A 26,492-nucleotide genomic window follows, 5' to 3' on the forward strand; every position below is an offset into this window, starting at 1 on the left:
CCACATCCAGCTGGACCCAATCTAATCACATGGGTCCTTAAAAATCAAAACACTTTTCTGGATTTGACTACAGAAAGGTGGTCAGAAAGATAAAGATGGAAAAGAGAGCCATCAGCCAATAAACACTGGCAGCCTCTAGAAGCTGGAAAACACAAGAAAACAGACTCTCCCCTAAAACCTGTGACCCATGATTTTAACCCAGTGTGACCCATGGCAGGCTTCTGACCTACAGAAGCATAAGAGAAAAAAACTTGTGTTGTTTTGTGCTGCTAACTTTGGGTTAGTTACAGCAGCAATAGAAATAATTACAGAGTTAGAAAGATGGATGAATTACTTATAATTTTAATCTTCCCAGATAATCTGAATCTTTACTATATATTTAATTTATTTTAACTGGGGGAAGGAAGAAATTCTTTGCCATTCCTTCTATGTCATGATTCCCCAACTACAAGAGTTTTCACATAATATTCAACTCCTTCTACCTGAAATGCCCTCAGTTCTCTCTTTTATACCAAAAACCCACTCACACTTCTGGCCCAATTCGATGATCCTCTCCTGCAAGGGCTCCCTCTTTGCTCTCTCCTGTGCTGAATTTATGTTGGGGGTCCTGTGGTTTGGTCCACCTGGCTGGATGGTGAATGCTTTAAAAACAGGGCTTGAGGCTCATTTTTCTGTGTGAACCCAACACCTCATAATAGGCATGGCCTATGGTTAATGATTAGTAAGTGTTTACTCAACTGGGTTGACTACTAGATATCACTAAACTCAAACCAATTAGTAAATCCTAGTTGTAAATTAACAAGGTATCTCCTGTTGGAGAAAGACTACTGTATTTTTTTTTTTTTTTTTTTTTACATTTTAGAATCTATGGGGGGGGCGGTCACTTCAAAGTTGTCATATCTAGTTTAAAACAATCTGAAATTTTAACTCCACTAGTGATTCTTTCAATGAAAGAGGATAGAGTGAAATTTAAGTTCATGTTTACACACAAAAGGCTGCATCCACCAAGACTAGAGCCAGCAGCTTGTTTCAATCTCCTAGCAGAATGCTGGAGATCATTAGCACACCCACCTCTACAGAAATAGTTATTTCCATGGCTCCAGGGTCAAAGTACTAAAGGAGCTGCACCCCTTAGTTTGAATGAGGCATCTTGAATAATTAGACTTAACAAATCCTTAATCCAACCATAGACATGTGGCAGACACACCAAATTCTTCACGGTTACTTAAACCAGCACACAGCAAATACTACATTTTGTTGGTGGTGTTGATGCTGTTCTCATTTTAAAGTCCTATTTATTGAGGTATAGTTCGTACAATAACCCATCCTTTATAGTGTACAGTTTTATGAGTTCCGACAAACATGCAGTAATCACCAGAAGTGAGATATAGAACACTTTCTTCATTCCCCCAAAGTTCTCCTTTATAATCAATCTTCTCCCCATCACCTGTTCCTTAAAATCACAATCTGTTTTTTGACCCTACACTTTTTCCTTTTCCAGAATGTTATTTAATGGAAGCTTAATTTTCCTACTCAGAGTTCGGTTTCACACAACATAATACATTTGTTGTTCTGTTACTAGTAGGTGGTGTTCCACTGACAGACATGTCAGCTTATCCATTCATTAGTTGAAGGACATTTGGGGTTTTTTACAGTTTGGGAAAAGGCTGTTAGAAATATTAGCCTACAGGTTTTTGTGGAACCAGAGCTTTTTGTTTGTCTTGAATAAATACCTAGGAGTGGAATTGCTGCTGGCTATGTGCTAAATGTATGTTTAACTTTCCAAGAAACTACCTAACTCTTCCCCAAAACAGCTGTGCCACTGCATGTTCCCACCAGCAATGAAAGAGGGTTCCATTTGCTCTGCATGTTTGCCAAGACTTGGTATTAACCATTTTTGTCCTGTTTCTCTGGGGTTTTATCCATTTTAGTGGATATATAGTGGTACCTCATTGTGTTTCTTTTTTTAACGTTTGCTTCTGGAATAATTCTAGACTCACAAAGACATTCCAAAAATAATTGGAGGTTTCCTGTGCATTCTCCACCCAGTTTTGTTGCAATTTACATTATCACAATTATAATTATCAAAAGCAGGAACTTGATATTGTACAATACATTAACCTACAGGCTTATAAGGATTTTACTAGATTTTGCTTTTTTGCACATGGTTCTATAAAATTTTACCATACGCATAGATTTATATAACCAATACTACCATTAGGATATAAACATGTTTCATCAAAGCACATTATATGTTATAAAGATCCTTTTGACATTATAGACATTCCTCTGCTGGAAGAACTTTGGTGAACAATGATGACTTTCTTTTGCCATTTTCCCCTGACCAAATTAAAAGCCACTGTCTATTCTCAGGCTATGTACAAACCATAGTTGACATATCAGTTCACTCTTGAATGCTACTTATTCTTTCTTTATTATATGCCAGGCCAGCAATAGTGGATAAAACAGAGAACAAGAAAACAATGATCCCTGCTTTTAAAAGAACTTGGAGTGGGAGAGAGATTTGCACACACATACAATAACAAACTGTGACAAGTATTATCTATTAATGAAAAGTAAAAAGTATAAGGAAAGATGAGACAGCCTGATTAAGACTGGCAGGAAGGTCCTGTGAGTAAGCCCTGTTCTCAGACTCTGTATCCAAAGCCCTCCACAGGAATCAGGCAACTGAGTATCTGAACCACTGAGTGGAAAATATGTAACCAACATGTTCTCAAAGCAGAATTCAAACAAGAATTTCAAGGGTTAAGAATTTCACCAAAAAACTACTCATATTTTCTTTAGGTCAAAGCTTGACCCAAAAGATGCAGAGAAATGAAAATCACCCATGTGGTGTTAACTCCAGAACACACCTAGACTCAAAAGTTCTTTCCAATAACCTGCTGTGGTAAACCAAACTCTACCACTAGAGATTCCTTAGGTATGGAGGTCTCCCTCTGCTATTAAGACTAGTCACAAGGAAATCCCAACACAAAGCAAGGACACAGGAACCTATCACTGGCTTTTGACTAATGTCTGGCATGACCCTTTCTTCTCATCTGAGGGACCCATTTTACAAGTTCTTTGAAGAAAGAATTGCTCTCTCTCTCTCTCTCTCTCTCTCTCTCTCTCTCTCTCTCCTTTCCACTTGTACATATTTGTTACTAATATCTACTGCTATTTGTTCTGATGCCTCTCCCCATTCTATATCAATAGCCCCAACAGTCTGATTCATCTCCGCGTCTCCTGGTATCCGCACCTCAAGTTCTCGTGCACGTGGGAGTCAATAAATGTTTTGTGAATATACAAGGTATAACTATCGGATTACAGTGTCCACAGTAGGGCATTGAGGGAGGAGATCATGAGACAGATGAGTCTTAACAGGAAAGACATTGACTGGCATGGATTGGAAGGCCTAGTTTAAGAAACATACCACACAGTAGCTAAATTTAACAGGAGGATACTTGGGTAATGAGAGAGGACAAGGGTAGACCAAAGGAGATGGTATGAGGAAGCAGGAAAGAAGACATGCCTACACACAAATGAAGCTCAGGACCAGACCAGGTTGGCACCTGCTAGGGGTAAGATAGATTCTGCTGGTGAGAGGAGGGAGAGAGAGAAAAGGCATCTCACTCAAAATGACTTTGTTTCTAAGGGCATCTGCCAAAAGCTGGGCTGGGGAGACCAGGAGTCCAAGAAGCAATGAGTGTTTGCAATAGCTGCTGTGGGAGTAGCTGGGAAATCAGTAAAAACTGAGAGGTGCAGGGAAAGAATAAGGTAAGGTGCAGGGAAACTGTCACATATCACTTCCAAACCCTTCTGGGAGCCTTCTGTGCATATGGTGGTGACACAGGCTTGCCAACCTACAAGGCTGGCTGGCCTCCCACCCTGTGATGCCTCTAAGGCCAGATATGGGGGAGCTCACAGGCCACTAAGGAGCAGCTGGAAAAAATCACTATGTTCAGCCATGCCCTATAGTTGAGCTTCTGTGCATAGACTCCATTTAATGATTCATAAACACAAGAGCTCCCAAATAGAAATGCTAATTGTTTTGCAATATCACTTTTGAAGTATCAGAAAACCATTCTAATCCATGTTTCCAATATCACTCGCTAATGCAATCAATCAAGAAGGACTTCCCCTGAACAGGCATTGGGCCCCTTGACCTTTGCCATTCTGCAGCAGTTAGGGTGATATGTGGCTTATCTGGAAAGGAGAGGGGAGGGCACCATAGACAACCACACGTCACCCTTCAGGAACACCTGGCAAATCTCAAGGTCAGCTAGCCAGCCAAGGGAGCTCCCAGGTAATAATCTGAAATGTACCCAAAAATGAAATAGGGACACTCACCAGCTCTGTATTATGACCACATATAGTAATATATGCTACCATTATGATACCATTTGCAAACACACTAGTTTCTCAGATGCAAGGTGTTAAATACTGCAGGACCCCAGTCACACAAGTTCAAGTTACATCAATTGCTTCCCGTCTGTCGTAACTAAGATTTCAACTGAGAAAAATTCTGTTTCCTGGTTACACAATGCACCACAAGGTAAAACAGAAACTGGCAACTCCAGATGGTTGTCAGGCCTCTGGGAAAGTCACCAAAGTTAGCAAAACTGCCCACTTAGGTCCAGTTTCGAAAGGTCACTAACACTATGTGACCCTCTGGCTATCCAAAGACCCCAGTTGGGCCTCCTAAAGCTTTCTACCAAGCTCAAAATTAAGTCACATAAGGTCAAACTGTTTTATTATATTTATATACTTTTTTAAAGTATAAAACACTTCAGCACAAATATTCATAAGTGCTGTTTCACATCAGAAATCAGAATTGGGTTATTCTTCAATGACATGATGCTGCCAAGGAGCAGCAGATACTATTTACAAAATGATCCCAGAAAAAGGTCACACCCCATCTATTTCCGAACCCATGATGAATAACTATGAATTAAAGCTGAGTCTAAAATCTCGTTTCGACTTTCCGCCTACCCAAAGAAAGGAAGTATACTGTTAAGTTCAAAAGACCCAAACAAGTTATCAAAAAGCTGCCTGTGAGCACCAAACAAAAGATATTTTATATAATTTATCAACAAATGCTAAAAATGCAATTCACTGCAATTATGCCTCTGCCTACATGCCATTGTGTTTTGTCATAGGTATTTCTAAATGATGCAGTTTAGGCAAAATGTTCACTTTTCCTAGCTAATACAAAGGCAAAGAGAAGGGAAACTAACATTTTGGTGATCTTCTACTGCTATGGTTTGAATGCCCCCACCCCCCAAAAAAAGTTCATGTGCTGAAAACAGTCCCCAAATTCATATACTCAGATTTTGGAGGTAAATCTTTTTGGAGGTCATTAGGATTAGACAAGTTGATGAAGATGGGACCCCATGATGGCATTAGTGGCTTAATAAGGAAGAGAGACATGAACTACTACATGTGCTGTCTCATGTATTATTCTCCACCGTGTTATGGTGTAGCAAGAAGGCCCTCACTGATGCCAGGACCATGCTCTTCGGCTTCCCAGCCTCCAGAACTGTATGCCAAACTTATTTGTTTGTTTGATTATTTGTTTATCAGTGGTACTGGAGATTGAACCCAGCAAGAATTCTACATTCCCAGCCCTTTTTATTTTGAGACAGGGTCTCATGAAGTTGCCCAGGCTGGCCTTGAATCTGCAATCCTCCTGCCTCAGCCTCTGAAGCAGCAGGAATTACAGGTATATGCCACCTTACCTGGCCAAGCTTTCATTTTTTTCTAAATCACCTGGTCTCAGTATTTTGTTATAGCATCAGAAAACAGACTAAGATGTCTACTTACCATGTACATCAAACCTTGATATAACATATCTTTGAGTTTGCTAAATGTCTTTTAATATTCATTCTACCTTTCTTCCTTAATAAGAGAACCCCCATGGGGTTTGTTGTTGTTGTTGTTGTTGTTTTTGGTTTTTGCAGTTCTGGGGAACAAACCCAGTTCAACCCAGATTGAGCTCTACCACTGAGCTACATCTCCAACCTTATTTATTTATTTATTTGTTTGTTTGTTTATTTATTTGCTTATTTTTGAGACAGGGTCATGTTAAGTTGCCCAGGCGGCCTTAAACTTATGATCCTGCTGCCTCACCCTCCCAAATGACACCAGGCTGAAGACACTAGTCTTTTTAACTGATACCCAGAATAAGAACAGCAGACTCCTAAACTCTTTTGAACCCAGGTGTTTGGCTATGTGACTATACTCTAATCTAATCATTCTCTAAGTATGGTCTGGGGAATCGCTGGAGTTCCCAAAACACTTTTAGATAGTCCATGAGGCCAAAACTATTTTCATGATCATACTAAGGCATTATTTGTCTTTTTACTGCTCAAGGTCTCATGAATATATTATGGAGAGTTTTGGAGGTGACATGACACATGATACCACAACAGGCTAAATGTAAGCAGATCCAAGAACCCAGCTACTTTCAATCCAGACATAAAATGGATTTACAAAATTATAAGGCAATGCTGTCTTCTCACTAATCATTGGAAAATAGCTCTTTCTCACACAAAAAACTAATTTATGCTAACACATAATAGGTTTATTATTTTTAACTGAATTAATAAACATCTTTCAAATTTCTCACTTTCAATCCTAATACCAAAAATATGTGAAATAGTTGCCAAGGGCTGCTGTGACAATAACTACAAATTTGGTGATTTTAAAATAAAACATGATTTTAAAATAAAACAAGATGGTGGACTAGAGGGTGGCTGCATTTCATGTTGCTCCAGGACTCAGTATTCAAGAAGAGGAGATATTGAGAGACTTAGGACCAACTCAAAGCCATCGGGTGAGTCTCTCCGGTTGGGGAGGCATCCCAGATGGGGCGGTCATCCCAGAACGCAGGGAACTTTGTGAAGTAGAGCTGCCCAACAAGACACCCCTACCCCGCTGGAGCAGTGAACTCAGACAACTGGGAGCATCGTACAGGAGGCCGCCCAGCACAACGCTTGGACTCGGAGTGACCATGTCAGGGCTATGGGCGGCGGCCCAGAGGAGGAGCTGCGCGGTGAGCTGTTTGGACTCAGAGCGACCAGTCCTGAACACCAGGGGGGCTGCCCAGAGGAGGAGGAGGAGTGCGGCAGGTCGCGTGGACTCAGAGTGATGCACCAGGGCTATGGGTGGCTGCCCAGAGGAGGAGGCACGCAGTGAGTTGTTTGGACTCAGAGCCACCACTCCTGAACACGGGGGCGGGGGGGGGCTGCCCTGAGGAGGAAGAGAAGCGCCGCAGGTCGCTTGGTCTCTGAGCGACCGCACCAGAGCTCTGGGCGGCTTCCCGGAGGAGAAGGTGTGTGGCGGGTCACCTGGACTCAGAGCGACCGCTCCTGAACACCCAAGGGGCTGCCTAGAGGAGGAGGAGCACGGCGGGTCACTTGGACTCAGAGTGACTGTACCAGGGCTACGGGCGGTTGTTGGGAGGAGGAGGTACGCAGTGAGTTGCTTGGACTCCCAGAGAATGCACTAGAACACCGGTAGAGGAGTGCGGTGCACTGTCCAGAGGAAGAGGAGTGCAGTGGGTCGCTGGGACTTGGAGTGACTGTATGGGCTCCAGGTGGCTGCTCAGAGGAGGGGCCGCATAGCCAGGTGATTAGGTGCAGAGCAGGGTCCCAGGACCTAGGCGGCTTCTTGGTGGAAGACCTGCACAGAGATAAGCTGAGTGGCAGAGCGAAGGTTCCAGGACTGCAGGCAGATTCTCTGAGGAGAGGCAGCCTAAGGAGACGTGTCTGCGAAGGGTGAGGCTCCCAGGCTCAGGAGGTAGGTCCAGGCCCCTGGGAACGTTGCAGAGGAAGGCAGCCCAGCCCAGGCAGTAGTTGTGGATTGAAGGGAACCTCTAGGACCGAAACTGACCAGTGAGACCACACCATCAGGTGAGTCCTTCCTGCTGGGTGAGGTTTTCCCACAAGGACAGTAAAATCAGAGACACAGGCCCAAACAGGCCTTGCCTCAGCCCGCACCCTAGGTCCCCTTTGGATGACCATTGGTCAACTAGTGGAGGCACCTCTGCCCACTAGCAGGGAATATACCCCACCTGAAGGCTACCACCCCTAGAGAGGCAGCTTCATTATGGAGCACCACATTATCAACTTCCTGCAAGACTTCAGGCTACTGAAGGCTAAGAGGGGATATATTAGAAATCTTCAGGGACATTGTAAGTCAAAGGAGGAAATCTGCAATATCTCAGCGGTCCACTGATACCTGAACAATATGAGAAAACAAGGGAAGAAAATGCCACAAACAAATCTAGATGTTACATCAATAAAATCCAATGACAGCATGGCAGAAGAAATGTCAGAAAGGGAGTTCAGAATGTACATATTTAAAATGATCAGGGAAGCAAACGATGAGATAAAAGAGCAAATGCAGGCATTGAATGATGAGATGAAAGAGCAAATGCAGGCATTGAATGATCGTACCAATCGACAGTTAAAAGAGCAAATACAGGAAGCAAAAGATCATTTCAATAAAGAGTTAGAAATATTGAAAAAAAAAAACAAACAGAAATCCTTGAAATGAAGGAAACAATAAACCAAATTAAGAACTCCATAGAAAGCATATCCAATAGGATAGAACACCTGGAAGACAGAACTTCAGACATTGAAGACAAAATATTTAACCTTGAAAACAAAGTTGAACAAACAGAGAAGATGGTAAGAAATCATGAACAGAATCTACAAGAACTATGGGATATCACGAAAAGGCCAGATTTAAGAATTATTGGGATTGAGGAAGGCTTAGAGAAACAAACCAAAGGAATGAACAATCTATTCAATGAAATAATATCAGAAAATTTCCCAAATCTGAAGAATGAAATGGAAAATCAAGTTCAAGAGGCTTATAGGACTCCAAATATACAAAATTACAACAGACCCACACCAAGGCACATTGTTATGAAAATACCTAACATACAAAATAAACACAGAATTTTAAAGGCTGTGAGAGAAAAGAACCAGATTACATTCAGGGGGAAACCAATATGGATATCAGCAGATTTTCAATCCAGACCCTAAAAGCTAAAAGGACCTGGAACAACATTTTTCAAGCCCTGAAAGAAAATGGATGCCAACCAAGAATCTTACACCCAGCAAAACTTACCTTCAAATTTGACGATGAAATAAAATCTTTCCATGATAAACAAAAGCTAAAAGGATTTACAAAAAGAAAGCCAGTATTACAGAACATTCTCAGCAAAATATTCCATGAGGAAGAGATGAAAAACAAAGAAGCAAATAAGCAAAGAGAAGAATTATTCTAAATGAATTGTCAAATAAAGGAGGAACCAAGTCGTGTCAAAAAAAATAAATAAAATTTAAAAAAAGAACCAAATGACCGGGAATACAAATCATATCTCAATAAAAACCCTAAATGTTAATGGCCTCACTCATCAATCAAAAGACATAGACTGGCAGATTGGATTTAAAAGAAAGATCCAACAGTATGTTGCCTGTAAGAGACTCATCTCATAGAAAGAGATACGCACAGACTAAAGGTGAAAGGATGAGAAAAAAACATACCATGCACATGGACACAGCAAAAAAGCAGGAGTATCCGTCCTCATTTCAGATAATGTGGACTTCAAGCCAAAACTAGTCAGAAGGGATAAAGAAGGACATTACATACTGCTTAAGGGAAGCATAAATCAGCAAGACATAACAATCATAAATATCTATGCCCCAAACATTGGCTCATCCATGTATGTCAAACAAATCCTTCTCAATTCCAGAAATCAAATAGACCACAACACAATAATACTAGGCAATTTTAACACACCTCTCTCACCGCTGGATAGATCGTCCAAACAAAAATTGAATAAAGAAAACCATAGATCTCAATAATGCAATCAACAATTTAGACTTGACCGACATATATAGAATATACCATCCAACAAAGAACGAATACACTTTCTTCTCAGCAGCACATGGACCCTTCTCTAAAATAGACCATGTTTTATGCCACAAAGCTACTGTTAGCAAATACAAGAAGATAGAGATACTACCTTGTACTCTATCAGATCATAATGGATTGAAATTAGAAATAAATGACAGAATAAAAAACAGAAACTACTCCAACACCTGGAGATTAAATAATACGTTATTATATGATGAATGGATAACAGAAGACATCAAGAGGGAAATAAAAAAATTCTTAGAAGTAAACGAGAACAAAGACACATCATATCAAAATCTCTGGCACACTATGAAAACAGTACTTAAGAGGAAGATTTATTTCATGGAGCGTATTCAATTAAAAGAAGTAAAAATCAACAAATAAACGACTTAACACTACAGCTTAAAACCCTAGAAAAAGAACAGATCAACAACAAAAGTAGTAGAAGACAGGAAATAGTTAAAATCAGAGCTAAAATCAATGAAATTGAAACAAAAGAAATAATAGAAAAAATTAACAAAATAAAGAGTAGGTTCTTTGAAAAAATAAAATTGATAAACCCTTAGACACACTAACAAAGACAAGAAGAGAGAAAACTCAAATTACTAAAATTCGGAATGAACAAGGAAATATCACAACAGACAATACAAAACATAATTAGAAGCTATTTTGAAAATCTAAACTCCAACAAATCAGAAAATCTTGAAGACATCAACAGGTTTCTAGAGACATATGAATTACCTAAACTGAACGAGGAGGACATACACAACTTAAATAGATCAATTTCAAGAAATGAAACAGAAGAAGTCATCAAAAGCCTACTAACAAAGAAAAGTCCAGGACCAGATGGGTTCTCAGCCAGTTCTACAAAACCTTTAAAGAAGAGCTCATTCCAATACTCCTCAAAGTATTCCATGAAATAGAAGAGGAGGGAACCCACCCAAACTCATTCTATGAAGCCAATATCACCCTGATACCTAAACCAGATAGAGACACATTGAGGAAAGAAAATTTCAGACCAATATCTTTAATGAACATCAACGCAAAAATTCTCAACAAAATTTTAGCAAATCGCATACAAAAATATATTAAAAAGATAGTGCACCACGATCAAGTGGGTTTCATCCCAGGGATGCAAGGCTGGGTCAACATTCGGAAATCAATAAACGTAATTCATCATATCAACACACTTAAAGTCAAGAATCACATGATTATTTCGATAGATGCAGAAAAGCATTAGATAAAATACAGCATCCCTTTATGCTCAAAACACTAGAAAAAATAGGGATAGTGGGAACATTTCTTATCATTGTAAAGGCCATTTATGCTAAGCCCATGGCCAATATCATTCTAAATGGTGAAAAACTGAAAGCATTCCCTCTAAAAACTGGAACAAGACAGGGAAGCCCTCTTTCACCACTTCTATTCAACATTGTCCTTGAAACTCTAGCCAGAGCAATTGGACAGATCAAAGAAATTAAAGGGATATGAATAGGAAAAGAAGAACTCAAATTATCCCTATTGCTGATGACATGATTATATATTTAGAGGAACCGGGAAATTCCACCAGAAAACTTTAGAACTCATAGGCGAATTCAGTAAAGTAGCAGGATATAAGATCAATGCTCATAAATCCAATGCATTTTTATACATAAGTGATGAATCTTCAGAAAGAGAAATTAGGAAAACTACCCCATTCACAATAGCCTCGAAAAAAATAAAATACTTGGGAATCAATCTCACAAAAGAGGTGAAAGACCTCTACAATGAGAACTACAGAACACTAAAGAAAGAAATTAAAGAAAACCTTAGAAGATGGAAAGATCTCCCATGTTCTTTGATAGGAAGAATTAATATTGTCAAAATGGCCTTACTACCAAAAGTGCTATACAGATTCAGTGCAATTCCAATTAAAATCCCAATGACATACCTTACAGAAATAAAGCAAGCAATTATGAAATTCATCTGAAAGAATAAGAAACCCAAAATAGCTAAAGCAATCCTTAGCAGAAAGAGTGAAGCAGCGGGTATCACAATACCAGATCTTCAACTCTACTACAAAGCAATAGTAACAAAAAACGGCATGGTATTGGTACCAAAATAGAAAGGTAGATCAATGGTACAGAACAGAGGACACGGACACAAATCCAAATAAATACAATTTTCTCGTACTAGACAAAGGGGCCAAAAATATGCAATGGAGAAAAGATAGCCTCTTCAACAAATAGTGCTGAAAGAATTGGAAATCCATATACAACAGAATGAAACTAAACCCATATGTCTCACCATGCATGAAACTAAACTCGAAATGGATTAAGGACCTCGGAATCAGACCAGAGACCCTGCAGATTATAGAAGAAAAAGTAGGTCCAGATCTTCAACATGTCGGTCCAGATCTTCCTCAACAGGACTCCCATAGCACAAGAAATAAAAGCAAGAATCAATAACTGGGATAGATTCAAACTAAAAAGCTTTCTCTCAGCAAAGGAAACTATCAGCAATGTGAAGAAAGAGCCTACAGAGTGGGAGAAAATCTTTGCCAATCATACTTCAGATAGAGCACTAATCTCCAGAATCTATAAAGAACTCAAAAAAACTCTACACCAAAAATGCAAATAACCCAATCGACAAATGGGCTAAGGAAATGAACAGACACTTCACAGAAGAAGATCTACAAGCACTCAATGGACATATGGAAAAATGTTTAACATCTCTAGTAATAAGAGAAATGAAAATCAAAACTACCCTAAAATTCCATGTCACCCCCAATTAGAATGATGATTATCAAGAATACAAGCAACAACAGGTGTTGGCGAGGATGTGGGAAGAAAGGTACATTCATACATTGCTGGTGGGGCTGCAAATTAGTGCAGCCACTCTGGAAAGCAGTGTGGAGATTCCTCAGAAAACTTGGAATGGAACCACCATTTGACCCAGCTATCCCACTCCTTGGCCTATACCCAAAGAACTTAAAATCAGCATACTACAGAGATACAGCCATATCAATGTTCATAGCTGCTCAATTCACAATAGCCAGAGTGTGAAACCAACCTAGATGCTCTTCAATTGATGAATGGATAAAGAAACTGTGGTGTATATATATATATATATATATATATATATATATATATATATATATATACACACAATGGAATATTACTCCGCCATAAAGAATGATAAAATTATGGCATTTGCAGGCAAATGGATGAAATTGGAAAATATCATGCTAAGTGAGATAAGCCAATCTCAAAAAACCAAAGGACGAATGATCTCGCTGATAAGTGGATGATGACACGTAATGGGGGGTGGGAGGGGTTAGTGTTAGGGTTAGAATTAGGGTTAGCGAGGGGGGCAAGAATGGAGGAAGGACTATATAGAGGGAAAAGAGGGGTGGGAGGGGTGGGGGAAGGGAAAAATTACAGAATTAATCAAACAACATTACCCTATGTATATTTATGATTACACAAATGGTTCGCCTTTACTCCATGTACAAACAGAGAAACAACATATATCCCATTTGTTTACAATTAAAAAAATATAAAAAAAATAAAAAAAGAAAATGACAAATCAAAGGGGAAGCGTAGTTCAGAAAAAAATGAGTCTGGACAAGATATACTGTGGACAACAGAGTATGGTGTGAGGAGGATACTTTTGCTATCTGCTAAGGAAAGAGAAACATATTGTTTGTGGAATTTTTTCCTATTTCTAGCACTGAATTTATTTTATTTCAAAACGTGGTGTTTTTCAAGTAAACACTCTAGTTGACTGTAAACTGTGGTTGCCAATGACAGCCAATATATTGTACTGGGAGTTGTTGCAACTTTTAAAAAATTGAACATGTTAAAGAAAATCTTAAGTGCTGGGACAGGAAGAGAAAGGGTTAGAAATTTTAGCAAACTACTACTTTGGGAGAATCTGGTTAGTTAGTTAGCTCCAGAACTGTGACTATTCTGTGCTGAATATTTGGATAGCATATGTCTATTTCTCTTTGTATGAGCATTTGTATATTTTTATCTATGCATATTTGTGAATTTGCAAAAAAACAAAAAAACAAACAAAAAAATCTATTATCTTATAGTTCTGGAGGTCAGAAGATGTTGGTAGAGCGGGGTTCTTCCAGGAGGCTCTATAGGAGAACATGCCTCTTATAGGGCTCCTTGGCTGTGGTCATCTTCTAGTAACAGCATCACTTCAACTTTTGCTTCTATCCTCTTATCTTCTCTGACTCACCTGTTTGCCTCCCTTTATAAGAGCTTACATGATTTTACTGTACTCACCTCTAAACCCTTATTTAAAACTATACCAGATATTACAAAATACTCTCCCCAGCTCATCCTTAACTTAATTACATCTATAATATCTTTTGCTATGTAAGGTAACTTATGCACAGGTTCCAGGGATTGGGACATGGATAGCAGCTTTAGGGGCCATTATTCTGCTCTTATGATATGATAGATATAACCCATATAAGTCAAGCTCTTTGGGATCCTAAATAACTTTTAAGAATATAGAAGTGTCTTAAAAACTAAAATATTTGAGAGCCACTACTCTAGCATATAATAGATCGAGCAGTTATTAGGCAGGAAAAGTAAAACTCAGGAAGGCTAAGTGGTTAACCAGAGTGATACAAACCAAATAGACCTTCAACTTGAACCCCAATGACCTACTACCAATGAACGTAGGATGGCTCCCTCTGTACAATGCTGCCAACCCTGAACACCCTGACTGTAGTAGAAACAAATGGAAATTATTCTATGGGCATTTTTGCACACATCAAATAAAGAGTACAACAACAAGCATTCAGAGGTGAATTTAGTAAGCAGGAAGGAGGACAAGTTGCAGAGGAAGGTGTTTAAAATAATCTTAAACTTTTCAAGCCCTTATTTAGAATACACCAATTTATTATCTTGTGAGAAAGAAGAGGACAATGTTACAAATGGCCCATGTTCCAGAACCAAGGCAGAGAGATGAGTACCCTATGACACTCTAGAGTCACATGGCAATGACTAAAGCTCTGGGACACAGGAAGCACACACAGCAAAACACTCTTCTGAATAGATGACAGGGCCTGGTGGCTAAAGGCAAATTCATGAAGACTCATTTTAACAGGGTATCTGAAAGACCACATTCCTGGGCTGTCTCTCTGACCAGAATCACAACTTCATGGTAGGAAAGAAATTGCACTCAGGTGAACTCCATTAAAATCAGGCATCTAATGATCCAAATCACAACCTTCAAAGAGACACCTAAAAAAGAGGAGAAGTGGGAAGATTCTCAGAGGGCCAGCTCCTTCTCTGCCTAGTAAACTGTCTGGCCAAGGCCCACAGAACCAGAGCAGAGGTGATCAGACTCCTTCCCCCACATCCAAGCAATACATACTAGTGAATGATGGCTCCCCTGGCCCAGAGGCTGGCCAGGGCTCCTTGAAGAAGCATAGCCATCCCTGGCAAGCTGCTCCAGTCTGCACCATGCTTTCCCAGCTCCTGCATGGAGCCTCTGGAGTGATCAGCTAACAACCATTTTGAAAGCAAAGCCCAGCGGGAAGGCCTGATCTGACAGCCAACAAAAACCTAGGAAAAAAGGACACAGATGCAAGGAACCATCATCAGTGGAATTTGCTATCTGAAAGAGGAAAGTCACAGAACTTTCTGGCATTTTATTTTTTTCAGCGTGAAAGCACAGAGTCAATACCATCTTCAGACAACCTCCAGTCACAGAGCTCAGCATTTCCTAGCCATGTTTATAGCACCTGCCTTTCTAAGATACACTAATGTCACAAACTGCATACCTATAACCTACAAAGCACAAAGACTTTGCAAAGTAGATACACGCCTAATGTATCTCTTTCCTCATGGAATCCACACACACCTGTTGGCTGCCTTTAGGTGATTATTCTGTTGCAGAATACATTTTAAAACTACTAAATCAGCAATAACACTTAACAATCATTTTGAATTTTTTTTTCATATGCCAGAGCCCAAGGCAATTTAACATTCTATAGACCAAACCTTCACACTGTGCCTATTAAAGGAATACAGAATGTGAGGGACATGTTGCTTAGAGATAATGCCTAATTCACAACAACAGACTTTCTATTTTCTGCATTCCATGTGAAGAAGAAAAGATCCACAGGCAGAGAGCCACAACTGAATCCTTTATATCTCGGATTTTGGAGAGGAAAAAAATATACTTTGACAGAAAATAGATTGGAAGACATAATAAACTGGTTCTGAATAAGTACTCTGTTATAATGAGTTATTTCAAAGAGTGGTAATTTCAATTTCCAAAGGAGTAAATATTAAATAGATTAACTAGAAAAAAACCTGAGCAAAAGTGTAAGGACACAGTATATGAATACAGAAGTTATTTAGCAAGCTTTCAAAGAGATCACTATTTCAATATTTGTCTATCCTTAGGTGACATAAAGGAAAATAATTTTACCAAAGTATAAAATGTTTTAAAGTAAATTAATAAAAGCATGTACAAAATACTGGTTTTTTTTTTTTTTTTTTTTTTAAATCACTTGGGCACTCCTAATTCAGAAATTATGGTAGATTAGACTATTTACAGTTCTCTCTACTATACTATAATTAGATTTCTGGGTAAATTAATTTTAGAAACTTTTAATGCAAAGATTAGTTCCATGCAGAGAACCAATTCCCACAAGGATATGGCAAGAACAGTACATGAAAGTCTGAGCAAAGAGCACTAAGGAGTGAGCACAGAAGCTGCAGCTGCCCCCTCGAAGCCACTCTGAACCAGCAATGACACTGGCATCTAGATCTCCAGTCATTCAACAAGGTGGGGAAAATCCAACCTGAAACCAGGATTCCATAGGAAACAAAAGTGGTCCTGGGTCCACAGCATCCTCCAGGTCTAATACAAACCAATACATATTTCAGTAATACCTCAAGATTTCTCAGACACAGTTATCAAGAGAATATTAGCAAAAATCTAAACAACACAAACAGTAGAAAGAAGCACAAACGCAGATTTAGACCACAAGGATTTCAGATACTAGTATTATAAAAATTTAGGAAAATAACAACTCTTAACTGTTATTGTTGTTTAAAAATATGAAGGATGGAATAAAAATGTGCCAAGTAAAAAGAACCATCAAGAATATCAGATTTAAAAACAGCAATAAAGTCATTAAAATTAGAAACTCAGTGGATAGGCTAATACAAGATGTCCACACAGTTGAGAGAAAATTCTTGAAGTAGAAGCCAAATTTAAGAAATACCCAGAAAACAAAAGCAGAAAATAAACACTGAACAATTAAAAAGACATGAAAAGTAAAAGTCCTAACACCCCATTTAATCAAAACCAGGAGAAAATTGAGAAGAATATAGAAGAGAGAATATTCAAAGTACTATAATGAGAAAATTTTCAGAGTTGATAATGTTATGAATCTACAGATACACAAAATAAATATAACAGGATGAAAACCAAAAAACTATACATAGACACAATGTAATAAAACTGCAGACTACTGAAACAAACAATATTAGAATAAGTTAAATCATCTATCAAAGAGTGGCAAACAGAAGACGAACAGATGCCCTATGAGTAAAATGAAAACCATAATAGCACAATGGAACAGGATGTTCACAATGCCAGGAGGAAGTAACTATCAACTAAGAACTGTAAGAGAGAAAGATTTCAGAAACCAAAACTGAGAGCCATTACTACCAAGAGATTCTCAGGAAAAGAAATTCTGAAAAAGGCAAATCTAATCAGAGGAAAGGTACAGGATGAAAATGGGAAAAGGAGCAAGAAATGGCAAACACATAGACAAATACCATCTTGAAACAATACCATTGTCTAATTTGTATAATGAAACAATAGATCTGAAGTACTGAATAGACATGTATGTACAGGTGTGAGTCTTTGTTAGTTGTTGTGTGAATTTTGTACTATCCTAGAAAGGAAACAGAATACCAAATACCAACTGACTTTTAAACTGTTAAATGAGCACAAAGTACTTTAAGGATAAGCATTAGAGGAACAGAAAATAAATGTATCATTTCAAATCAGAAGAGAAAAACGAAATTGATACACTAATCAACAAAAACCTCAATACAAAAGAATAAGATTAGCAATAAAAAATGGACCATATGCATATAATTTAAAACAAATTATTAGACTATATTCAAAAAAAACACAAGCAAAATAATCTACATTCCTTATACAAGAAAAATTTGTCTACCTTAAAATCCTAAACTTTGTTCTCCAACGAATACTAAAGAAAGATGTTCAATCTCAAGAAAAGCAACTTATGAGACAAATGATATACTGTCCTACATCCACCAGGCTGGCAATAAAATATCAAATGTTGCAAGGAAGTGGGACATCAGAAAAAACGGCCTGACAGATTCTCAAAACCAAACTTTTAACAGATAAAAATTAGTTTTTAATTAATTTACTACTATTGCCATACAAGAGTAATCTCATAACATTGTAAAATGCAAGTTACAAAACACTACATGCAGAAGACCAGTTTTCTCACATTTAAAAATAAACAATAAGCAATAAATTGCTTTGGATATATATATATCTCAGACACAGTAATTGTGCTAGTATGGAAATCAGCAATAACACTAAAACACTACTTAGTTCAGCTAGATTTACATTCTATATCAAGCTCTTAACCTTATTCTGATTGGCACCCTGAGCAGCACCAGACTGAATGGCCTAGACTACTCAAATGCACAGAAGCCAACAGACCTGGTAAAACTCAATCAAAAAGCAATTCCATATTAAAGGAAGACGACTGGTCCCCCAAATAGATTAAAGGAAGGTCCAGCCTTTCTGGCACCTTTCCATGAGGATTGATACTGTCTACCTATGCCCTTTATTTATGTGCTCCTCTAACCCTAGCCTGCATTTCTTGTGTCCTCCAATGGGCAAGGTAGCTTCTGTAATTTTCTACTACCTCTCCCAAATACTGCCATTCCCTAGACTGACTCTGCCCTAGAGCACCACAAAGGTCTGGAAATTCCCTCCATTCTATCAGAGCCTTACATACATTCTCAGAAAAAAGCAGAAGCAATTACTGATCCATGACTATTTCTAAATGGGTGAACACAGAATATAACTTACCTGCATTGTCTTTCATACCCTTTGCTTGCTCCAACTTCACTGTTTTTGAAACTCAAAATCCACAACCTCTCAGGCACTGAAGCTTTGCCTGGAATAATAAAGGCAGGAAAATTGAGAAAGGAGACAACCAACAGGAACCAAAGTATTCATGGTGGAAAGAACATTCATTTAATCAACCAAGTAAAAACCTGACCTTTAAGAGGAGAGAGATTCACCCAAATTAAGGAAAATCTCTAGCTTAGTCTGAGACATCTTCCATCTTTAACCAAAAATTATTCACAGTAAATAAAGTTTATAGAACAAATTATTATTTACAAAGGGACTTCACATGTATTTTCTTATTGGAGGTTTAAGATCTTGAGAATACACAAGTATTATCTTCAAATGCAGAAGCCAAGTTCCCAAGGTCAAGGGACTGTCCCCCCACTACTCAGCTAACAGATTAATCAAACAAGAAATCTAAGCTCAGCTCCGTGATCCCTCCTCCCAAATCCTTCCACTACACAAAATGGCATGATGTTTTCAAACTTCTTGCACTAGATATGCTTCTTCGCAACAGATACAGAAATGGCTTTGCTTGCTAACAGAAACTGTCATAAGATTGTTTATTTGCTACAGACAAGGTCTTGTGACCCCAAGAAAGGTCACACTGAGGTAGTAAAGCAACCCCCCTGTATCATTCCCACATACTCTCCTTTTTTCCTTTTTTCCTCTTTAAGTCATAGTTACGACGTTTTTTAATTTGTAAATAATTTCAAGCTCAGAAAAATTGTAAATAATAATAGGACAAAGAATTTCCATGTATTCTTTATCTAGATTCACCTACTACCAACACTGAACCCATTTACTTAATCATTCACTTACTCTCTCCACACTCGTGTGTTTTTCCGAGTCATAGGGCCATAAGTTTCATACCTCATGGCTCTTTACCTCTAAATACTTCAGAAATTATTTCCTAAGAATACTGATGCTCTTTCATAACCATAAAGTAATGAACAACCTTGGTAAATTTAATATTGGTTAATATTTTAATCTATTGTCATGTTCAATTAACCTAAGAATGACCTTTATAACATTTATTTTCCTCCAATTCAAGACTCAGTCCAGAGTCAGATACTGCATTAACTGCCATTTTTTCTTTATCTTCCTTAAGTTTGCAACACACATGTTCCTGTGTCTTTTGTAACATTGACACTTTAAAAGAATATAGCCTCTCCACTTTTTATATTAATAGAACATTTCCATTTTGACTTGTCTGACGTTTCCTTAGGTGATTCCTGATGATTCAGTTCAGGTTATACCTTCTCGGTCAGAAAAACTACAGAAGTGATGTAAATCTCTGAATATCGCATCTGAATACAAAAAGTCTACTTCAATCCCAAAGTATTGTCCAATTTCTCCAATTAAAAATTACTGTATTTCCTTTGCAACTAACAAGTAATCTGTGCGAAAAACACTTGAAGATCATGCAAATATCTTGTCCCAAATCAAAATTTGCCCCTAGAGTTAGCATCCATTGATGATGTGTGCCTGATTTAAACTTTATAATGTGATGGCTCCAACATGCTGACTCCCACATCCCCTCCTTATCACTATTCATTACTCATAATTCTATATTATCTCTTCATCTACTTTTCTATTTATGATCAGTACAAATACATGAAATTCTACTTTCTCAATGATTTATAATGTTCTTAGTTATCTGGGAATTCATACTGTCTCAGACTTAGTGGGAGACCCTTCAAGTTGGTTTCTGCATTTTGTGAAATGTTTCATCCTTTTTCTTATTTTTAATTTCCTTCTGACATTTAAAATAAAAGTTTTAAGCTCACCTTGTACCTATCCTGTCCTCTGCCCTGGATGCAATCACTTCTCAAAAAAGCCCTAGTAACTTTCGGTGAAGAATTGTGCAAGAGACCAAACCTGCATTAACAGTGTTCTTAAAATCACTATTTCTACTAATTACTTTTCATTTTGAATATGAGTCATATTTTTCTGCTTCTTTGCTTTTATCTTTTCAATTATAAGGTAGGCAATTAAGAAGGTTTCCATTTGATTCTGGCAGCAGTTCAATTACTGGTGGATCCTCTTGATGCTGTCAGGCTTGGTTCTCTACTTGGTTAGATGGGTCTATTTCAGTTACATCCCTGGTCCGAGAATATGGCCTTCCTCTAAGGTATGATCCTTACTCCTAGACTGTGGACTTTCTGATGTCTCAACAGAATGGCTATGGTACTCAGCAAGGCCTCTCCACATTGGTTGAGTCAAAACGTTAATCTCTCCCAATAACACAAGACCTCTGGCATCGCCAATATGTTCTCTGCCTGGTACCAGCTGCTCTCTGCCAGGCACCATTCTGTGTAGGTGTCACCCCTCAGGTAGCTCTCTTCTCTCACTACCCTGCTGTTCAAATTCCAGCCTCAGCAGCACAGCTGAACTTCAAGATCTACCTTCAATGACAGGAAACCACATGCTCTGCTAGGGCTCACCTCCCTGTACACTGGCAGAGAACATACACAAGCAGAAACCCAGAGCAAGCTTGAGTCCCCCTCATGTGGTTCTCTTCTTTCAAGGATCACAGTTCTGGTTGCCTGTTATGCACTGTCAATGGCCTCCTACCGGCATGGCCTGTCTTTGAGGTGTTGAAGGTGGGAAAGCAGGATCAACACCAGTTAACCGTTCTTCTTCTCTTCAAGTCTGAGCTTCAAGGCTGTATTGGGAAGGGTGGAGAATCGAACCCTTTCAGCATATAATATATGCTCTCGGCTTAAGCATCTCAAAGAAAGTCACTAACAATCTGTTTTTAAAACATAAAAGTTTCCTTTTACCACAGCACTGCAACATCAAAAATGCTCTCCAGCAGTGAGACAATGCCAGACAGTGTGACAGGGAAATACCTCTTCCTTCCAGAAAGCTAACACTCACTTCAGACAGCTGGCTATCACCAGGACATGCATTTACACTTCTAAACAGCACAGCAAAGCACTCTATCCTAAGCACAGAAAGTTCATTACTCGTCTTCATTTCTGTTTATATGCATGTATTCATGGTGCAGAGAAGACTCCTTTTCATTCATATAATTTTCTGCTATATTTCCACTTCTACTGCTAACCACCATCGAGAAAAATGAGAAAACAATAGCCAAAAAGAAACAGTCAATTCCAAACACAAAGTTAATAAAAAGAAAACTGCCAGAAAAATCATAATTGTATAACATGCTATGAGAAAAATAGATTTTCCAATCACAAGGTGCTGGAGAACAAGCCTTTCCCTGCACAGGCCACTATGATCTGGACCCATGGCATGTACCACGTATACACACACACACACACACACACACACACACACACACACACAGCATTCTCACAGTGAACAGACTCTTGCTACTTCTTTAGCAGATTTTCTCCATATTAGAAATTCATACTGTAGCCTATCTAATTCACCTTCTCCAAAGGAGTCACTGCACAACAGACCTTTCTTTAGTTTTATTTCAGGTGATCTGGAACTTAAAAGAAAGCATCCAATAGGCCTATCCTTTTGCCTTCCTCTGTCCCAACATTCCCCAGCCTCTGGGAACTCTTAGGACAGTCTTTTCATAGGTGTCCGTGCCTCTTGTGGACCCTGTAGAATTCATTTCCACACGTTGTATAGTCCCATGCCGTAAGTACATATTCTGTGGGTCCCTATTTTTCCAGAATTCAATAGGAGTCCCTGAGCTTAGTAAAACAAGACCTCTATGATCTGTGCACCACTCCCCTTCATTTTGTCTCCCCATACTTCATGCCCCACTACTTGTAATAGGCTACAGCCTTCCTCATGAATCACCCTCTTCCCCTTTTTCCTCTTGGCTAACTCCTGGGCCTGGCAACCGCTTGGGAGTTTTTTGTAATCTGAGCAGAGTTAGTCCCAACCTTAACACTCTCACAGCCTGTGCTCACCTTTATTATAACTAACTGTACTAGGACTTGCAGTGTGCTAAGCATGAATTATCTATTTAGTCTCTCATGAACTCTGTAAAGTAGGTGCCATCAGCCCGCTTTGCAGATGAACACAAGTAGGAAGGTGCCACAGCTTCCCAATGTCACACATCGGGGAAGTGGTAGTATCAAAGAACTGATAGGCTTTTCACTATCAAAAACATAAAATATATTTAGATGAAAAACTAACAGCAAAATGGGGGACACAGGAAAAGGCTCAGAACTTCAGGGGTAACCCCAGGACAACACTAAAGGGTAAAACTAAAATGTTCCTCCTCAGAATCCTTCAGAAATAGATACCAAGAAGACACCCATAAACTAACATCAACTATAATGCTTATAATAAAGACCAAGGTGATCAGCAAATTCTAAGAATCCAGTAATATACACGTGGTTCCAGAAAAAAAAAAAATGTTTAGAAATAGTAGGGAAATAGGATGGGAATAGTGGGGAAATAGTGGGGAAGGATGGTCTTATTAGGCACATGTGTGTGTGCATACACACCAATGTATCAAAGATGAAGAAGAGGTCTCAGAGAGGGAAAAAACTGAAAAATGTACATAACTAAATCAATTCCACTCTCAAAAAGTTCTTGTATGACACTTAGAGGTAACATGCCAACTCCCACACAAACTGGATGTGTTAGTGAATAGGCAAAATCCTGTTGCAGCCTGTATGTGACGAGTCCAGAAAGCCCATTTCAGGCTCCAATCTGTGGAACTTGGGAGCTAAAGAGAGGGGGTGTATGGGAATGGCAGTGACCCAAACATCACCTTGATTAGTCTCATGAAGAATAAGATAGGATAATTTTCTCAAAATGGCATTCTCACAAGGATTACATTTCATCCTGTTGCAGACCCTAACTATGAAGGAGGACAGACAACTTCATTCTATAATACGTACCAACTGGGGCCAAAGACACCAATGCTGGGCTCATTTCTGGAGAAAAAATAGAAAAGCATCAAAAGTAGTAAATGCAAGGATCACTGATATCTAGCCCAAGATATGAAATTCACAAGAGAAGTTTAACCTAGGAAAGAAAAACAAAAACAAGGAAAATGCTATTATTTAAAAACATTTTAAGCAGTGCTCTGCTCTCCTGTCAGCAATGGACAGCATACTTCCATCAAAGACAGAAGGGAAAAAAACACTTTTAAACTAATGCATGAAGATTTTAGCTTTAATGTGAAGACTTTCCCAAAGCACGAATTTTTCACTGAGGAATGTGTTGTTTTTACACCCATGACAAGATTTCTATATTAATTACTAATTGCAAAACTCCCATATCAATATTTAAATTAGCACATAGTTCTGCATCATGGAAGTTACAGTAATAACAGATAATATTACCAACTATTTTGAGTTTTACCACAGGTCACTAGAAAGAGACCTGAGGGGAAGCCCAGTTCTTCTAGTGCTATTGTATAAAATTCATTAACCATGAAAGGGGAAAATATCTGCCTTATGAGATTCTGAAAGCTAATCACAAAATATTTGGTCTGTTCCTTTCACACAGCAAGTACTTAAAAAATCTTAGCAATTGTTGTCGACAAATAATTTTAGTATTGCTTGGTCAACGTCTTCCAGTTATTCAATCCCTAATTCAATTAAAATTGAGAGAGTCTAGGTCATTGAGACTAATGTAACTGCATAATGTAAAAGAACTGGCCACGTGTTCAACCATGCAACCTGTCTAAACTCATCCACTCCCTCAACAAACATTCACGAAGGACCCTCACATGTAGAGCACTGGGGAAGGGAAAGTGAAGACAAAAATGGCACAGCCCCTACCTATGCTCAAAGAACATCATAATTTTATTATTAACCATAAACAACTGCAGAATATTCACTATATGCAAAATATTCTAAGTACCATAGCTGTGTTTATGCCTATAAATACATATATGCATGCTTCTAATCCTCACAACAATCATTATTTATTGTCCTCAGTTCAAAGGTGATAAACTAAGAAATTGAGGCACAGAGAAAAAACATCACTTGCTCTAGATTACCCAACTTGTAATTGGCAGTGCTGGAATTCAACTCTAGGCTGTCTAGTCCCAGAGTCACAGATCTTGGCCCTTTGACACAGTATCTCTCCCCAGATTTGTCCACTAAGAACTTCTGTGAGGCCAGACTACAGTAAGGGACAATCCAGCAGGAACATTAATAAAGGCTGTGCTCATGGGGGAGCTGTGCTAGCTTGACACATAACAGGAAGAGCACAAGTCCTTGAACTGCAGGGTGTGATTAGGACATCATAGCAACCCAGATTGAAACTCATCCAAAATATATTTGTGTCTATTACTCTGAAGGGCCATCTTCTTGGTTACTTAACACATACTGAGAGGGGGAAAGGTGGGCTAAGAAGCTGGGCTTGGAGATCAGATGTGCCTGGGTTTCAGTTGCAGGTTCTCCAATGACAGGCAGCTCTGTTGCCTTGAGCAAAACTTGACCTCTCTCTATGCTTCAGGATCCTCATTGTAAGAATTACATGAGATATAACTCACATGCAGTACTTATGTATAGTACCTGGCACTAGGCATTACATAAATAAAATAAAAATAATAAACAAATAGCTGCTGTTACTGTTTTGCTTCCAAACTTATCCTAAGTCTTATGGGAAAACAGCAAGTAGAGAACATTAGTCTATGAACCAAGAAAGATACAATTGGTAGCATTTGAAATATAACTTGGATTCCTTAAAATTTCAACATGGACTATTATAACTCAAAAAAGTGTGATAAACCTGTATCTCAAGATGCTAGAGAATAAGAATAAGAAGTCCTTCACTTCAAGAGATAAGAGCAACCATATATCAAGGGCCTCCTCTGTCCTTAGTCCTGTCCTTATTCCTGTAACAGGCACTTAACAGATCTTACTCACTCTTCAAAACCACTCAGGGGTTCATCAAGTGATCCTGATTTTTCAGATGAGGATTCTGAGCCTCTTGAGGTGTAAGAAACTGGTCCAGGTCACACCACCAATAAACAGCAAAGACTGCTGCCAAAAACTGAAAGACTCACACATGAGGCCATCAGGGACATATTTCACTGAACAACATTCAACATAATCCACCTCTACATCCCCAGAGTACACTGTGCTTTGAAGCCCAAATCACTGAGAGGTCAAAGTGACATCCTACTAGAACAAGGTCTACCTCATTCTACCATCATCTGGTCATAAAATTTTGCAGAGCATCCTTAACACAAGTGGCCAAATTAATGACTCCCACACTTGTTAGCTATGGTTTTCTATGTGCCACCCTGTCCTTCTGTGTGCTGGAAGGTGCACTGCAAATTCCAGGACTTGAGTATACTTCTAGGACTTTCAGGATATAAATGCCATCACTGAGGGTAGAATCTGGGTTTTGGTCACCATTGTGTCCTTGGCATGATACACTGCCAGGAAGACTGTGGGCCTTCAATGAATGTGGGTAGATGAACATGCCCAGCCACAATGCAAAAATGCAGAGAGAGGGTG

General features: G+C 38.8%; 1 protein-coding gene across 7 annotated transcripts in view; it reads right to left on the reverse strand.

Annotated features, from left to right (window-relative positions):
• SGMS1 (sphingomyelin synthase 1) overlaps positions 1-26,492 on the reverse strand; it is a 328,806-nt gene that overhangs the window by 178,329 nt on the left and 123,985 nt on the right. Inside the window, exon 1 of one of the 7 annotated variants that reach the window (XM_079138318.1) lies at positions 19,033-19,094. The exons of the other annotated variants lie outside the window; for them this stretch is intronic. The gene's annotated coding sequence lies outside the window, so the exon portion shown is untranslated. Of the gene's footprint in view, positions 1-19,032; positions 19,095-26,492 lie in introns of those variants that run through there. 7 annotated transcript variants of the gene reach the window in all.

This window comes from Sciurus vulgaris, assembly GCF_902686455.1.
Source record: "Sciurus vulgaris genome assembly, chromosome: 4".
Taxonomy (NCBI): domain Eukaryota; kingdom Metazoa; phylum Chordata; class Mammalia; order Rodentia; family Sciuridae; genus Sciurus; species Sciurus vulgaris.